Source organism: Leuciscus leuciscus, assembly GCF_965113295.1.
Source record: "Leuciscus leuciscus genome assembly, chromosome: 12".
NCBI classification, from domain to species: domain Eukaryota; kingdom Metazoa; phylum Chordata; class Actinopteri; order Cypriniformes; family Leuciscidae; genus Leuciscus; species Leuciscus leuciscus.
Genome location: NC_138736.1, coordinates 41,494,287 through 41,499,095, shown reverse-complemented (window position 1 = coordinate 41,499,095; position 4,809 = coordinate 41,494,287).

The window sequence follows — 4,809 nt, the reverse complement described above, 5'->3', positions numbered from 1 at the left end:
GCAGGGGGCAGCAGAGGGTCACTTGACTGACCCTGATCATCAGTCCTGACACAGACAGCAGGGGGCAGCAGAGGGTCACGTGACTGACCCTGATCATCAGTCCTGACACAGACAGCAGGGGGCAGCAGAGGGTCACGTGACCGACCCTGATCGTCAGTCCTGACACAGACAGCAGGGGGCAGCAGAGGGTCACGTGACTGACCCTGATCGTCAGTCCTGACACAGACAGCAGGGGGCAGCAGAGGGTCACGTGACTGACCCTGATCCTTAGTCCTGACTCAGTGAAAGCCTGTGAATGTTCAACAGTGCAGTGATTTATGAAAGCGCCTCACATGCTGTGATCATAAACATGCTGACGTCACGCAGGTGAAGGTTTATTCTCAGAAACAGAAACCGTGTACATACTACTAAACAAAGCATTAGTGATAAAGCTGGTGTTACTGAATCAACTTTAATCTGTCACACACACTCGCACAGGTTTTGTATTTCTTTCTTTGGAACTGATTGATCTGTAAAAACTGATGTGTTTCCTTATTCTCCAGCCGCCACTGGATAGGAGGCAGATGAGGCGGACCTGTTCTTCTGGACCGATCAACAACGACCCTGCACAGGACTGAACACACAAGGAGAATAAATAGGGAGTAAACAAGGCAGGAAACGAGGGAGGACAGGTGAGGTAAATCAATCAATAATCAGGGAACAAGATGATAGACAATCATACAGGAGAGCACATGGCACAAGCAAACATGACAAGCCATGTGCTCACACACCAGACCTGACAAACACACAAGCACATGGCCAACACACACAATCACCAGCCATGTGCTCACACACCAAACCTGAGAAACACACAAGCACATGGCCAGCACACACACTCACCAGCCATGTGCTCACACACCAAACCTGACAAACACACAAGCACATGGCCAGCACACACACTCACCAGCCATGTGCTCACACACCAAACCTGACAAACACACAAGCACATGGCCAGCACACACACTCACCAGCCATGTGTTCACACAGAACATGACAACATGAAAGCACACAGCCAGTGATGAACACAAGCTGTGATAAACCAGTGATGAACACGAGTACAAGTGTGTGCAACACAGCATAAGACAAAACATGACATGAAAGCACACGAAACAAGACTCAGACAAGACAAAACAGGAGTGTGAGAGCTCTGTCACAGAACCAAGAAATCCACCGGACAGAAGCGACAGAACCCTGACCCTGAGAACCGTGTGGAAACTGATACACTAGTTCTCAGGATTCTTTGGTGAATAGAAAGTTTAAAACAACAGCATTTATTTGAAATAGAATCTTCTGTAACATTATAAATGTCTTTACTGTCACTTCTGATCAGTTTAAAGTAGCGTGTATGAAAATGACCTCCTAAACGGGTCTTATCAGTGCTGTAGTCACTCATGCTCATTAATGAACAGCAGGGAAACAGTGATGTGGTAAACACGAGTTCAGGAGTGACGTCTACAGTCCTCAGGTTACAGGAGTCTTCACTGCTAAACATCGCTCAGTGTTTCTGTCTTTACAGTGCAAACATCTAAACCTTCTTCAAGATACAGTTACTGGAGAATTAAGCCTCGTTTTCTGAAGAGAAAAAAAAATATATATATATATATATACTGTATATATATCATCAAATGAGAGTTTAAGCTTAAACGAGCTATCTGTTAGTGGGCTCAGAAAAAAATAAAAGTGTATTTTTCTGATCCTTCTGGTAGAAATTTGTTCTTGTTTTTGAGACAAAACCCTTATTTTGATACATTTTTCTAAAAACGATTTTATTTTGCTTCTCCAGCAACAAAAATATGAAACCTTTATTTCTGAATGTTCTCTGAACGTCCGAAACATCCAGTTTTTTAAATGTTTTAAAACATTTTTCTTGGTTACGTGAACGTTAAGGAAACATTATTCTTCAAACACTGGAACGTTAATGTTCTGAAACAAGAAGTAACATAAAAAAAAAAAAATTAGGCGAACGTCCAACTAAAATGTAGTTACATTACTCCCTCAGATATGGTCCTCGAGATAAGAGAACATTAGGCAGAAGTACAATGAAAGTATATATTATAATAAAGTAATTTCAGAATGTTTTTTATCATTTTAAATGATCAGAATATATCTATGACAAAGGTTTCTAAAAATATGGTTTCTTATTAAAAAAAGTGTTCCCGTGGCTCAATTTACCCCAGGTTAGGGGTAAGTTGATCCGAGTTGCACCATCTGGCTCTAACTGAATCTGAATCAAACCCAGGTGAAATTGTAAAGATAATTTACCTCTTTTAAAAACTAAATTAATGATCAAATTTCCTTTTACAAGTCATATTTATTTTCTTAAAGCTGTCAACATAAAGCCAACCAAATGAAGTTGAAATTTCAATAGATTTAATTGTTTGCATTTCTGAAACAATATGTTTAACAGCAAAGTTGTAATCTTCCTAAAAAACAGACTAAACAGAGTTTGACGAGTCAATACTATTTTGGACAAAAGCTAGCTTACCAATTCAGACTAATCATATTTAACTAAATGATTTGCATGGTTGTATACATTGCTATATCACCAATATGGATCATAAATATTTGTAGACCTGGACAGATTTGCATTGATGTAACAGCCATTAAATCTGTTATGCAAAAAATGTACTTTGTCAAGTCAAAAATAGTTTTTAAAGTAAATGGGTGTGTCTGGCAGAAATGATGGGCGGTCACAAAATATATGGTCACATGATAATAAAAGTGTTCAATTGCCCAGATAAAGGGGGTGGCTCATCTTACCCCACTCTCGCCTTATGTGTTTTTATGTAAATAACATTCAGAAACTGTACTTGAAACTAAATTAATAAGGGTCAAAAAAATAAAAACTGATGACAAAAAACAAAAACAAAAAACATAAGAAATGTATAACTTTCAACAAACGTTATATTAATATTACTGGAAGAACCTTAGAGTCAGATCGATCTGAGAATGTTCCCTGATCACGAGTCTGACCTGTGTAAATGATCATCAGTGATTTCCAGCGTCATTAACCCTCTCTTTACTCTCTTTCTGCTCACACAATACAGTTATTTCAAATCCATTTATAGCTGTCAAACATGCTAATGTACAATCACCTGCTGATCATCATAAAATAACCCTGTTCAGTGAGTTATATAATAACCCAGCGCTTGTGTTCTGCCTCACTGACTCCATGATTTAAACATGACACGTTCCCTTACTCACTAAAGTGATTACAACACTTTTAATATAGTGTTAATCACAAATGATTGACTGGATGAAGCGCTGAAACATGAAATCAGCATCTCACATCTTAGGTAATCGGATCAGACGAGTCAATAAGTGTCTTGAAAACGTCTCGATGTGAAGCTGAGCTGTTCAAACGCCATCAATGATTCCCACATAACATACACACTCGTTTATAAACCTCGGTGGACTTCAGGATGGGATGAGCATGGGTTTATGATGCTATGCATGGTGTATATCTGTAAGATATGACACTCTTGACCTGGAAACTCACCCTTGGTAAACCTGTCAGTTTCTCTTCACTCGCTCATAATATCAGAGGAATAAACCACAAGTTATTATATAACTGAGTCCTTCAGCTGGATCTCAATCACTGATAAAATAATAGATAACTGATAAATAACTGATAAATAAGCGACTAAAACGATAAAATAATCTTAAAAGGTCAAATTTTATGAATATGAATAAATATTTTGAACCCCAAATTCAAAATAATGATAAAATATATATATTTTGAAGACAGATCATTTTTTTTTATTGTGAGTTTAGTTTCATGCCTATTTAACTGCGTACATTTTTTTTTTTGTATTAGTAAAATAATAATTGTAATATGTATTTCATATTTGGTAAAAGCAATAACGAAAAACAATCTAGAAAATGAAAAATAAAATCTATGATAAAACGAAATTTGCATAAATTTAATCCAGCAAATTCAAAGAACATGAAAAAGAAATTTTGGAATATTACAAAAGCCTATATACACTACATTTTTTTAAAGTTTGGGGTCTCTTCTGCTCACCAACACTACATTTATTTAATCAAAAATACTGTAAAAACAGTGAAATATTATTCTAATGTAAATCATCTGTTTTCTATGTGAATATATAGTAAAGTGTAATTTAGTGATCAAAGCTGAATGTTCAGCATCATTACTCCAGTCTTCAGTGTCACATGATCCTTCACAAATCACTCTAATATGATGATTTGATGCTCAAGAAACATTTGATTATTATTATTATTATCAATGTTGAAAACAGTTTCACATTTGTGTGGAAACTGATTTTTTTTCTTCTTTTTTTTTCAGGAATCTTTGTTGAATATTTTCTTCGAAAATATTTTTTGGTTATAAAAAAGAAAAAATATCTTTTATTCAGCAAGGACACGTTAACATTTTTAAAAGAGACATTTATAGTGTTACAAAAGATTCTATTTCAGACACATGCTGTTCCAAAGAACACCCACCCACTGAAATAGAATCTTTTGTAACACTATAAATGTCTCTTTTAAAAATGTTAACGTGTCCTTGCTGAATAAAAGATATTTTTTCTTTTTTATAACCAAAAAATATTTTCAAAATGCAAGAATGCACAGATATGATTCCCTGCCCTTTCCAACCAGACAAACCTTGATCTCACACCTCGAGTCTAACCTGTCAAAACGGCATATGCGTGAGTGTGTGTGTGTGTGTGTGTGTGTGTGTGTGTGTGGGATGTCAGTGCTAAAGGTCACCTTGTGAAAGTCACTGCCAGTATTTATTGGCATCTC